Below are 13640 nucleotides of genomic sequence, written 5' to 3'. Positions count from 1 at the left end.
TCCAGCATTTTTATAGACATTTCAAAAACATCTGAGGGCTTCCCATCAACATAATAATAATAATAATAATAAATTCTTTATTCGGAATTTCAATGTTAGAAATCCATAAAAGCAGTATTGATACATAATAAAAAAGACATAAATTTAAAATGCAGAATAATTTCATAGACATTGCTAAGTTTTTCATAAAGCTATTTACAAATACTGTCGGTTAAAAGAAGCTTGCTTTACAGATTTTTTCTATGTCTATATATGCATTTAAAAAAATTAAGAACATGATAACAGGTGGTTTCAGTGTCCAAAAGTTGTAAGCTCAACATAGCAGGACGGCACTGTCTGAATCCCCAAGATTTTAGCAGCATCCATAACCAAAGTTTGCGATGTTCATGATAAAATTTGCAAAACAGGACTGTATGTAATGTAGTTTGTAATGACTTTTCATCGCAGGGACACAGGGGTAAAATCGTGTCCCATGCATTTGCTACTGGGAATGCTACTAGCCTATGAAATAGATTTAATCTGAATCTTACCAGAAGAAAACGATCAAAAACACTGGTTTCAAGTTTCAAATAAGGCTGGATAGAAAGAGTGGATTGAACCATCACAGCGTGTTGGACAGACGGTTTGCCTGCTTCGATTTGTAGTCTCAGATTTTGCAAATGTCCCAGGGCTAGTGTTTGTAATTCTTTTTTTGAGAGTTCGCCGATTTTTTCAGGAGTAGAATAGTATTTTTCAGTTCCAAGATCAATAAAAAAGTTCCTGATGTAAGCTAGCCATTTTATTTTTAGGGCATGGTCTAGTGTCATGGCGTCTGCCACTATTGTCTTTGTGAGAGCATTTTTTTCTGATGTCCAAATGCGGCGCCATAGGAGTAGCGGTTGTATTCTTGCCAAGTCCTCAATGTACGGGACGCCTAGTTCAACATGACATGCATACGTAGAGGATCGCTTTGGGGCCATTAAGAGGAACCTCAGAAAATTATTTTCTGCAACTTGCAGGGAAGAAACATCCATGTGGCCCCATACGCTAGCTCCATATAGTGCTGTTGATTGGCACTTTGCTCTGTAAATGGCTAGTAATTCTAGGGGCGGTCGTTTTCCTAATTTTTGCGAAAAAGACACCAAGGCTGCTATCGCTCTCTTAAAGCAATGTTTCCTTGCTTCAACTGCCATTTTCCAGGACAATTTGTTGTCTATTGTGATACCCAAGTAACAATATTCGGTTGCAAACTCTATTTTTTGATTCTTAAGGGTTATGTCTTTGGGGTATTTTCTCCCGGCCCCTGCCGTCATCACGAAGGTTTTTTTCACATTTATGTGAAGGTCTAAAGTGCCCATGAAATGAGAATATCTGTTGAGTATCCTCTGAAGTTCGCGGGGAGTCCGCGCCAGCAGGACAGCATCGTCCGCATAGAGTAGAGCGGGAATCGGGCGTTGTTTTGCCTGTGGGAGGTCCTGGGCACCCTTCAAAAGCTCAACCTCCAAGTTGTTAGTATAGAGGGAGAAGAGAAAAGGGGCCAGGACACATCCTTGTCTGACTCCACGCTCCACTCTAAGGGGCGCTGACAGCTCACCATTCTTACCGTAGTGGACTCTGGCAGAGGGTTTGGAGTACATTTCTCTCAAAAAGTTCAGAAGTGGTAGATCAACTCCCATTTGTGACAGGAGAGACCACAGTTTGGTATGAGAAACGCAGTCAAACGCGGAGGACAAGTCCACGTAGATCATATATAATTTGTCCTTCTTTGCATGTACGTATTTACCGATTATGATCGAGAGGTTTAGGGCTTGTTCCACTGTACCGAACCCCTCCCGGAAGCCAAATTGCAACTCGGACAGGATGCCTCTCTGCTCCACCCATTTTTTAAGTCGCTCCAGGATCACCCTGCCTGCTATCTTTCCCAATGAGTCCAATAAAGATATTGGGCGGTAGCAGGCGGGGTCCTGGCGATTGCCCTTCTTGAAAATCCGTACCATCAGGGACCTTGTCCAAGACTCCATGATTCCTTTCTTTGCCGCAGCTGTGCATACTCTGGTGATGATCGGAGCCCAGAGATCTGTGTCATGTTTAAAGAAATCTACCGGAACTCCGTCCGGTCCTGGAGCTTTTCCGTTTTTGCTTGATTTCAGGGCCAGAAGGACCTCGGAGATTTCAAAGTCTATTTGGATAGGGTAGGATGGAGCTACTAAATTGCTGTCTTCCTTTTCTTGTTCTGTTTGTTGTTTTTGGAAGATTTTTGAGAAGTGTGATACCCATTCTAACTCGTCAATAGTGACTTCAATTTTTGGGATTTTTTTATCAGCTAGAAATGGGGCTCTCACTACTCTCCAAAAAGCCTGGCTGTTTTTTTCCTGGGCACTAGAGTGAAGTTCATCCCACAGAGCTTGCTTTAGCTCCGCCTTTCTCTTTTTCCTGGTGAGAAGGTATTCCTTTCTTAGTGCGGATATGGCGTGGGGGTCCCTTTCATCTTTATTTAATGCTATTTTAAGGTTTGAGTGAGCCTGGGTGCATTCATGGTTAAACCATCCTGTGATTTGTCGAGGGCCTGGTTTATGTTTTACTGTAAGTAGAGATTTGATTTCTTCCATGATTTGGGCAAAGTTGGTAAGAAGTTCCTCATCTTCTGTCTGTAGGTCCACACACTTCTTGATTTGGGGATATGCCAGTTTTATCAGATCTTTAGTGAGTTCTCCTGGGTTAATTTTTCCCCACTTTATTGTATACCCATTTATTTGACCCAGATTTATATTTTCCTGGGTCAGTGACCTAGCTAAAGTCAGAGGTAGTGATTGTTGGTGGTTTAAAAGCATTTCCAATTTAAGGATGGAATGATCGCTCAAGGTGTTAGGCAGACCTTCAAACTGACTGACTCTAGTTTGTAAGCTAGCCGATATTATAATATAATCAACTGTAGTGTTAAATCCCCTTCCTACATATGTCGGTTCTAGAGAATTAGTTCTATCGTCTGGAGTATTAGCCACTTGGAGATGCAGATCTGATAGAATGTCATTTATTATTCCGCCGATATTATTATGGGGAAAGTGAATAATGGGGTTACCTTCCTCTGTCATCATTCCTGCACATTTTTGCTCTGGCTGGGTACAGTGATGGAGGTTGAAATCCCCTGCCCATATTATAGATACTGAGCCCTTTGCTCCTTGTTTCTGCCTTAACGTGATTAATTTCTCATGCAAGTGCACCAAAACTTTCTGTAGCTGTAATTCCTCGAGGTTGTTATAAAAATTAACGAGGACTACAGATTCATTTTTGGATGAGGAAAGACAAATGATTTGGTAATTATGTTCCAGCTTGATGATGTTTATTTTTATGTTTTGAATGGTATTGGCTATATAGATGATTAGTCCTCCCTTTGGCCTGCCCCTTTGTCCCACTAGTGCTGGAGAGAAATACGTCTTGTACCCCAACAGGTGGAGTTCTGTTGGCGACCATGTCTCTTGCAACCAGACTATTTGATGTCTGTCCACAGGATGCATGATACTCCCATCCTCAACCTTTGGTCGTAGCCCTGCGATATTCCAGGAGATCATGGAGATAGATGGAGGTTCGTTTTCAGGGCTATTTTTGTTCTGTAAGTTGCCAGGAATAATGGGGTCATCAAGGGTTGGAGGGTTATCTGGGGTTGGGGGATCGACTGGGAGTTTGTGGACTTGTTCGTCTGGCTGTGATGGTCAGTCCACGCATTCTAGGCCACTATACATATTTGTTAGTGGAATTCCATTCCAACCCTCCCAGCGTGGTGGTTCTCTGTAATTTCTCCACTGCTCTTGCCCTCTCCACTCTTCCCTTTCTCTTCCTTGGTAACGAGGGCCCACTGTATACCAGGGTCCATCATTTTGTGGGGGACCATTCAGAAATCTAGGTGGATAAAAGAAAGAAAGGCGCTTTATGCCTATCCCCCCATTTAGGTGTAAATCCTCCTTTGAGCAGATATATTCCACTATTCTAGGGTCCTCAAAGGTAATTAAGATGCAATCGCCCTGTGTAGTTTTTTTACCATGGCCAACCCAGGGGGCTCTTCTAACCATTAGGATTCTGGTGGAGCAATAGGCGGGTGGTGGGCGATTTATAGTAAGCCAATGCTGTATCTTGTTTTTTAAAGACCAGTTAGGTTCAAATTTTTGGTCCGTTAGTTCTGGGACACCGGTCATAATGACAACGAATGGACTCGCTTCTGGTGGAAGGGTTACTGGTCGTGTATCGCCCTGTTGTTGTCTCTCCCTCTCTCGATGTGTTTGAGGTTGTCTAGGTTGAGGTTGTTTGTTTTTCAGATCTGTGATAGCGGTATTACAAGGAGTACTGTTTATTCCAGATGGGGTATTTACAGATAAAATATCTTCTGTATTTCTTTTGTTAGATGCTATTACGGTTGTAGATTTAGGTGCTATAGTGGGCACGGGGGTCGAGCTTTTAGTTTGAGCCACAGGGATTGGGTTTGATGACTTAGCCACTCCAGGCTTCTGGACTTTTGGTTGATCTTGACGAAGGTTGGGGATATGATTTACTTTCACCCTGGCAGAGAGTTCGGCTACAGCTTTTTCTAGATTTGTTAGGGTGACTTGAATCGGTGCAAGGGTTTTCTGTAAGAGGTCTCCGATTTTAACTAATAACTCTGTGCTAAAATTAGGTTCTGGTTCCTTTGCTGGGGAATCCTCTGATGTTAAGACTAGGCTTATGTGAGGTGAGGCATCATGTACATGATGTATCACCGCAGTATGCCTGTTCGGATTTTCCAGCGAAGGAGGGCTAAGTGTGTTCCCTATTTCTTCTGTTGTAGCTGGGATTGGCTGTGTCATTGGCACTTTGCTTATCACTGGATGATTCCTCTTCCTTATAGCTCCCTCTCTCCTCCCTCTTGCCTGTCTTACCTCTTCAGGGGTGGGGTGTGGGACTAAGTCGGGGTTTTTTTCCAATTCAGAATCAGATGCTAGTTGGGATTCTGAAAGTTGGGACAATTTCGAGACCGATAAATCCACTATATTTGGGAGACTCTGTCTTTTATTATTCCCACCCTCACTCAGTCTTTGCTCCTTTTGAGGAACAGGCGTTCTAGCTGTAGCCAGATGACCCATTGAGGATCTTCTTGCCTCCAGGAGATCTTGGGATACCCTTCGTTCGATAAGGTTGATGCTCTGATCTATAAAAGAATTTGCTTTCGTAATAAAACTGTCTAAAGGGCCGGTTAGTTGCCCTTTTTTTGCCGCAGTCTTACTTCTGGATCCTCTGGGAGACATACCTGTACAATCGGAGGAGTTGTGTAGTCGTTTTTTGAGCTAGAGATTAGAGGGGTGGCCCAGCCCGGCCCCAATCGGCCTCGAACGGGCTTAAACGGGCCCGCCCTTGGCCCGGGCTTCGCCCCGGGCTGCGACCCGCGCGCGTCCCGCGATGCGCGTTTATGGAGTCACTAAAGTTCTTGTTTGGTGAGAGGGGGCGGGGCACTGGGAGGAGGCGCGGCTCACGCGGGAAGAGGACACAGCTGATGGTGTTGATTGCTGTTCCTCGCAGTCCGGGGGCCGCGCCTCTCACCTCCGCTGCGGCCTCGCTGCTCGGCTCCTCTGCACGCAGGACTCTGGGAAGGGCAAGAAAGCAAGTTGGCTACTCCTGTAGCGTCGGTCAGGGTACAGTAATGACAAGACCTCTATGCGAGCGGCCCCCGCGAAGCGGGGGCCGCGAGAGGTAAAGAGCGCTTTGATGGGGGCGGGGCACTGGGAGGGGGCGCGGCTCACACGGGAAGAGGACACAGCTGATGGTGTTGATTGCTGTTCCTCGCAGTCCCGGGGCCGCGCCTCTCACCTCCGCTGCAGCCTCGCTGCTCGGCTCCTCTGCACGCAGGACTCTGGGAAGGGCAAGTAAGCAAGTTGGCTACTCCTGTAGCGTCGGTCAGGGTACAGTAATGACAAGACCTCTATGCGAGCGGCCCCCGCGAAGCGGGGGCCGCGAGAGGTAAAGAGCGCTTTGATGGGGGCGGGGCACTGGGAGGGGGCGCGGCTCACGCGGGAAGAGGACACAGCTGATGGTGTTGATTGCTGTTCCTCGCAGTCCCGGGGCCGCGCCTCTCACCTCCGCTGCGGCCTCGCTGCTCGGCTCCTCTGCACGCAGGACTCTGGGAAGGGCAAGAAAGCAAGTTGGCTACTCCTGTAGCGTCGGTCAGGGTACAGTAATGACAAGACCTCTATGCGAGCGGCACCCCACATAACCTATTGGCAGCTCATTTATGCTCACATAAAAATTAGGGCCCTCAATCTTAGTATTGTATATTTTCTTGGGTTGCTAGGGTTACTGAGGGATTGAGTAGGTACAGCTTCATTTACAATTCTATACTAATTAATTTCATTGATCGCATTTTTTTTGTAAATCTTTTTCTTAACATACATCAGCATATTAGTTTCAGTACAGAGGAAGCAATACGATCTGGCATCATGGAGACAGTAGGTGAAATCAGTAAAAGCAATATATCACATGGAAAGTCTATGGGGAGGGGGATCATCATAATTGACAGTGCAAGGCGGTTGGGGTATTTCACCACAGTAGGAATGCCACAAACCCCATATACGGGCCCACTATCTAGGACAGCCCCGAACCACATACACTGTGTTTTCTCTGTGCATGGACCAGTGAAGGTCTTTCTCCTAGGCCTCTACTGTGGGAGGATGGGATGCCCCCCATAACTATGCGATGTTCCTCTTAGCAAGCATTAGCCCCAGGGTGACCCATTGTGTCAGGGAAAAAATTCAAATCCGTCGGCTCCCATACATTCTACAGACTTCAGGATGGAGATGTGTGGATAGCACTGTATTGATGGTGTCATGTATCTTCTGCCAGTTAGGTCGAATAAGGTCACACTCCCAAATGATGTGCATAAATGTACCCACTTGGCCGCATCCCTGTTTACATTCCCCCCGTCAGCTCTTCCCATCTCCCACCAGCCGGGGTCCTGTCTTGTATGCCCTGTGAAGGATTTTAAGTGGTATCAGTATAAGTCACGCTGGAATAGCAACAACTCTTGGTGAGGATACTACTTTCTGCCATTCTTCGTCATTCTATTCAATACCATCCCCCGTCCATCTTTCCTTCAATGAGTGAAGAGGGTTTGGCATATTATTCATACATTTTTTTTATATATCAGGGAGATAGTTTTGTCGGGAACGTGTCCATCTAGTACCCTCTCCTCCGGTGGGGAAGATTTGGGAAGGGTGGTACCCCAAGGCAGAAGAGATTGCAAGGCATTTCGGATCTGCGTATAGCGAAAGTATTCTGTGTCAGTAAGATGAAATTGCTGTTGCATGGTGATAAATGATCTAACATCCTACTTCTCCCAGAGGTCCTTATTTATTTATTTATTTTATTTATAAAGTTTTATATAGCGTGAACTTGATCTCAAAGGATATCAGAGCGCTTCACAAATTGAGGGAATGAGGTAACATCAGTACGAGAGTCAAATGGGTAATATACATAGAAAATGCAAAAATTGTGCACAGGAAAGTCTCAAAGTCAGAAGGCATTGGCAGCATAATGGCAAGGAGAGCAGATACAATAGAGAAAAAAAATACAGGTGTGACATCCATTCTTGCAGTGTCCCTAAGAGCTGACCATCGCTATTTTTATGGAGGTAGGAATTTGTTTATGATGAATCTTTTTGCTTCCAGTTTGAAAGCAACCTTGGAGGAGATTCTCCGGATTTCCGGTGGAAGAGAGTTTCAAATTTCTGGTGCAGAGCCAGTGAACGCTCGCTGACAAGTTGTCTTTTTGTGGAAGATCTGGGGTTTCAGGAGGAAGGAATTCGCACTCCTTGACAGTCTCCCCCCTCCGGATAGTTTTAACTCGCCAGTTCATTGGGGGTTTTGAAGTGGAGGGCTTTGTGCGATAAGCATGCAATCTTTAGTTGAATTCTAGCTTCGTAGGTCAGCCAGTTTAGAGATTTCAGGACCGGGGAGATGTGGGCATTTCGCTTGGTGCCCGTAATCAGTCTGGCCGCGGCGTTCAATGAAGCCTTTAGCGGAGCCAAAGTGTATTTGGGGAGGCCGCATAACGTAGCGCTGCCATAGTCAAGCCTCGGTAGTACCAGCGCTTGGACCACCTGCTTGAAGTCGGCTTGAGGTTAGAAAAGTTTGAGATTCCTGAGCATTCTCAGAAGATGGTTAGTTCCCTTGCCTACGTTGCTGATGTGGGTCTTCATATTTAGGTGTTTGTCCAATGTGATTCCTAGCGATTTGGCTGAGTCAATGATGCGGGGGGCAGTTGAAGGCTGTGAGTTGGTTCATCCAGAGGTCAATGATAGGAGTGTGTTTCGGGTGAGAGATGAGGAGGAATTCTGTTTTGGTGGTGTTTAGCAGGAGGTGGTTCTCAGTTAGCCAAATTGGAGTAGTCAATAGGGTGGAATTGAGTGAGGTGATGTTGTCAGGGGAGGAGATTTTCAGGTAGAGTTGGGTGTCGTCTGCATGCATATGGAATTGAATGTCCAAGGATTTTAGTACATCCGCTAATGGTTCCAGAAACAAATTGAAGAGAATGGGAGATAAGGAGGATCCTGATGGAACCCCCATGGTGACTGGGGATGGGTGGGAGAGAGAGTGGTTCGCCTTAACTCTTTGGGAACTGTGCTGGAGGAGGGTCGAAAACCATTGCATCACCTGCCCAGAGAGGTCCATCCTTTGCTCCAGAATTTCGAGGATGCTGTCGTGATTGACAGTGTCAAAGGCAGAGGAGAGGTCGAGTAGGATAAGGAGACAAGATTCATTCTTGCCAAGCATTATTAGGATGTTTTCCATGACATGAGTGAGAGTCGATTCAGTGCTGTGCCCACTACGAAAACCCGATTGGTGTTGGTCTAGGAGATCGAAGTTTTCGATGTGTGCACATAATTGAGATTGGACGCATTTTTCAAAAGTTTGGCTAGTGTGGGGATGCTGGAAATGGGGCAGAAGTTGTTAAGATCTGTACTGTTTGCTGTAGTTTTTTTTAAAATAGGTGTTTCCTGGGCCTCTTTTAGGCAGTCGGGGATCGTACCCAGTGAAAGAGAGGCTTTGACGATCTTTGTCCAGATTGGGGAGATAGAATCTTTAATTGCTTTAAAGATGGTGGGTGGTAAAGGGTCATTGAAGTGATTAGATGGGTTGATACTCCGAAGGGCCTTATTGATTTCATTTTCGCTCAGGATGGTGAAGGTGTCCCAGGCATCGTTGTGCTTGATACCTCTGCTAAGAGGAGCGGCTTCATCTGGTGTGGCCAGGGAGGGTGCAGGTCCTTTGGATGTTAAAAGAGACCACCTGGTTTCTAGATCAATGTTAATAAGTCTGGTTTTCTCATTAAAAAAGTCAGCCAAGGCAAAACATGAGGGAGGATTGACATCAGGATCTGATCGGTTGGGGGCTACGACAGATTGTTGTTTAACCAGTTCGAACAATTTCTTGGGTCGATTAGCTGCTTGGTTTAGTTGGGATCTGAAATATTCCGCCTTGGCTGTCTTGATTTGTTTGTTATAGGAGCTTCTAGCTGATCTAAGGTTACCCAGTTGTTCTGAATCCCGCAGCGGAGTCGTTAATGTCAGTCAGCGCCCAGCCAAGGCATTTAGTAGCAGTATGCCAAACATGTACCGAATGTTTGGTGGGGCCAGTTAATTTAAAGTGCTGAGATTTGGAATAAAGGGCTCTATTTTAGTTCCCCCAGGAAGAAGCCACCTGTCCATAGCATAGCCAGGTGGAGAACCACAGCCTTAAGGCCCGGCGGCGCAGGGTGCGCCTAAAATCCCCGGGATTCACCTGCCTTGTCAAATACAGAGACACGGACTCTTCGTCTTGCATAGAAGATGGTATTTATTAGCTGCAGCTAGTACAGTGGTCTTAGAAGTCATCAGTATAACGAGTTTCAAAAGAGACTGCCACTTAACTCCGTGGCGCACAGGTTTATATATGGTATAATACAATGCAAAATACGATCACACAAGAGCAGGAGACATAAACAAATGTTACAAACAATGCCTTAAGCCCAAAGTAACTCAAGTTTCCCGGTTGTGTTTGTTACTCGACCCCTTGTGTAAATTATCGAGTGAATCCACACAATTCAATTTACAAGCAGAGAAAACACAGCTGTATGTGTTAGAAGAACAGTCGTGAAACAGGAGAATACATGAGACATCTAGCGAAGGACAGCAGATAAGATAACCTGGAGGAAAGAATGGTGTGAGCCAACAAATAGTCCGGACGGGGATTTTATCAGCTCAGACAGGAATTAGTGTACTCGGCCAGACCCTGACACTCATAGGTAAACATAAGCATAGTAGCCACCTGACACATGAAGGTGCAGGAAAACGACAAAAGCATTGCGTTTGCCGCGCTGCCTGAGTGAGGGCAACAAAAGATGGCGGCGATTACAAAATGGAGGCTGAGTACGTACGAATTCGTAATTTACAGAGCCTCAGACCCTCCTTTTGCCATTACTCAGGCAAAAACAAAACAACTCACGCTAATCTGAGTCGGAATCAGCATCGATGTTCATAAAGTCCTCAAGCTGTTGCTGCACCATCATCCTAATGTTCTCTGTCCTCTGAGTTGCAGGACGTGGGACGCATAAAGTAGCCAATAGGCCACAAACTGCGGGACCACATTGAACACACAGACAACAAGAAAATATGATGGCCAAAATTGCTCCCAGGAATGTCAAAATCTTCCATCCCCATGTCGACAGCATTCTCCAAAACCATCCTATAAAAGACCAATCTCCTTCGTCCTGATGAATCGACTCGGAGATGGTATGCAATTTGGAAATGGCTTGGTATATTGCCGGAGCATCATCTGGAATATAAATGCAGCAACTAGATCTGATCAATCTACAGACACCTCCTCAAGTCAAGTCAAGTCAAGTTAAAATTTGTATAGCGCACTACTCACCCAGAGGGTCTCAAGGCGCTTGAGGGAGGGGGGTACGTTATTTATCAAATATCCAAGTTTTGAGTTGTTTTCTGAAGGAGAGGTGGTTCTGTGTAAGGCGGAGGTGAGTGGGGAGAGAATTCCAGGTCTTGGCCGCTAAGTAGGAGAAAGATCTTCCTCCCATGGTGGATCTTTGGATGCATGGGATCGCGGCGAGGGCTTGATTGGACGAACGTAGTTGGCGGGTGGGGGTGTAAAAGGTCAGGCGCGTGTTGAGGTATTTGGGTCCTAGGTCGTAGAGGGCTTTGTGTGCGTGGGTGAGGAGACGGAACGTTATTCTCTTGTTGACGGGGAGCCAGTGGAGGTCTCTTAGGTGACCGGATATGTGATTGTGGGGGGGATGTCAAGGATGAGTCTGGCGGAGGCGTTCTGGATGCGTTGGAGTTTTTTCTGTAATTTGGCTGTGGTTCCGGCGTAGAGGGTGTTTCCGTAGTCCATTTGGCTTGTGACAAGTGGTTGGGTGACCGTCTTTCTTGTTTCGGTGGCGATCCAGCGGAAGATTTTTTTGAGCAAACGTAGGATGTTAAAGCATGATGATGAGATGGCGTTGACTTGTCTGGTCATTGAGAGGGAGGAGTCCAGGATGAAGCCCAGGTTGCGTGCATGGTCCGTTGGTTTGGGTGCATTGCCCAGGGCCGGTGGCCACCATGAGTCGTCCCAAGAAGAGGGGGAAGATCCTAGGATGAGGACTTCCGTCTTGTCTGAATTTAGTTTTAAACGGCTGTTCTTCATCCACTCGGCTACGTCTTTCATTCCTTCGTGTAGGTTGGTTTTGGCGGTGTTTGGGTCTTTGGTGAGGGAGAGGATCAGCTGTGTGTCGTCAGCGTAGGAGATGATGTTGAGGTTGTGTTGGTGCGCGATGGATGCGAGGGGGCTCATGTAGACGTTGGAGAGGGTGGGGCTGAGCGATGATCCTTGTGGTACGCTGCAGATGACTTTAGTGGCCTCTCATCTGAAAGGGGGGAGGCGGACTCTCTGGGTTCTTCCGGTGAGGAACGAGATGATCCAGTCCAATGCTTTTCCTTGTATTCCGACGTTGCTGAGGCGTTTTATGAGTGTCCTGTGACATACCGTGTCGAACGCTGCGGAGAGGTCCAGTAGGATGAGGGCAGCTGTTTCTCCGTTGTCAAGTAGTGTTAGAATGTCGTCTGTGGCTGCGATGAGGGCGGTCTCGGTGCTGTGTTTGGCTCGGAAGCCGGACTGTGATGGGTCGAGGGAGCCGTTAGCCTCGAGGAAGGCGGCGAGCTGACTGTTGACGGTTTTCTCAATGACTTTGGCGGGGAATGGGAGGAGCGAAATGGGGCGGTAGTTCTTAAGTTCGGTGGGGTCTGCTGTGGGTTTCTTCAGGAGGGCGCTGAGTTCGGCATGTTTCCAGCTTTCCGGGAAGGTGGCGGTGTTGAGTGAGCAGTTGATGATATCTCGGAGATGGGGTGTGATGATGAAGTCGGCTTTGTTGAAGATGTGGTGGGGGCATGGGTCGGTTGGCGATCCGGAGTGGATGGAGTTCATCAAGCGGATGGTGTCTTCAGTGCTGATTGGGTTCCAGGCGCAAAGGTTGGTGGTGGGGGGCTTCGGTTCGGAGGTAGGGGGAGTGGACTGGTCGCCGAAGCTGTTATGTATGTTAGTGATTTTGCTGTGGAAGAACGAGGCTAGAGAGTCGCAGAGGTCTTGAGAGGGAGTGATGTCGTTGGAGCCGGCACTGGGATTGGTAAACTCTTTGACGATGTTGAAGAGTTCCTTGCTGTTGTGGGCGTTGTTGTCGAGTCGATCCTTAAATGCAGATTTCTTGGTGGATCGGATCAGCTGATGGTGTTTGCGGGTGGCGTTCTTGAGGGCGGTCATGTTGTCTGTGGTTGGGTTTGTTCGCCAGGCTTTCTCGAGAGTGCGGCAGATCTTTTTGGATTTCTTAAGGCCGTCATTGAACCAGGGGGCTTTTTTGCTACCTGGTTTGTTTTGATGGTTTTTCAAGGGTACTAATTCGTCAGCGCTGTGGGTGATCCATTGTGTGAGGTTGATGGCTGCTTGATTTGGGTCCAATGATTTGGCGGGAGGGTTTTGGTATAGCGATGTGGTGAGCTGGTCGGTGGTAATTTTGTTCCAGTTTCTACGGGGGATTTGTTGTGGGTGGTGGTGGGTCGTGGTCTTTCTGTAGTTGAAGTGGACGCAGTAGTGGTCCGTCCAATGGAGTCCTGTGGCGTGATTGAAAGAGATGTGTTTGCTGGAGGAGAAGATTGGGTCGAGCGTGTGTCCGGCGTAGTGGGTGGGGGTGTTTACTAGTTGTTTGAGTCCGAGATTGTCGAGGTTGTCCAAAAGGGTAGTGGTGTTGTTGTCGTTGTTCTTTTCCAGGTGGAAGTTGAGTTCCCCTAGTAGAATGTAGTCCTCGGAGGGGAGGGGGTGTGGGCTGATGAAGTCGGTGATGTTTTCTCTGAATTGTGTGCGGGGTCCTGGTGGTCTGTAGATGAGGGTGCCTCTGAGTGTGGTCTTAGGGTCGGTGTGAATCTGGAAGTAGAGGTGTTCGGCGGCTGCGAGGTTGTCGTCGGAGCTGGTTGTGATGCAGATGGTGTTCTTATGGACAATGGCTATGCCTCCTCCTGTTTGGTTGATGCGGTCCTTCCGAATGATCTTGTAACCGTCCGGGAAGGCTATGGCGATGTCGGGCGCTGATGAGGCGTTCATCCAGGTTTCTGTAAGAAAGGC

This window comes from Lissotriton helveticus, chromosome 1_1 (assembly GCF_964261635.1).
Source record: "Lissotriton helveticus chromosome 1_1, aLisHel1.1, whole genome shotgun sequence".
NCBI lineage: Eukaryota > Metazoa > Chordata > Amphibia > Caudata > Salamandridae > Lissotriton > Lissotriton helveticus.
Note: the sequence above shows the minus strand (reverse complement) of the source record.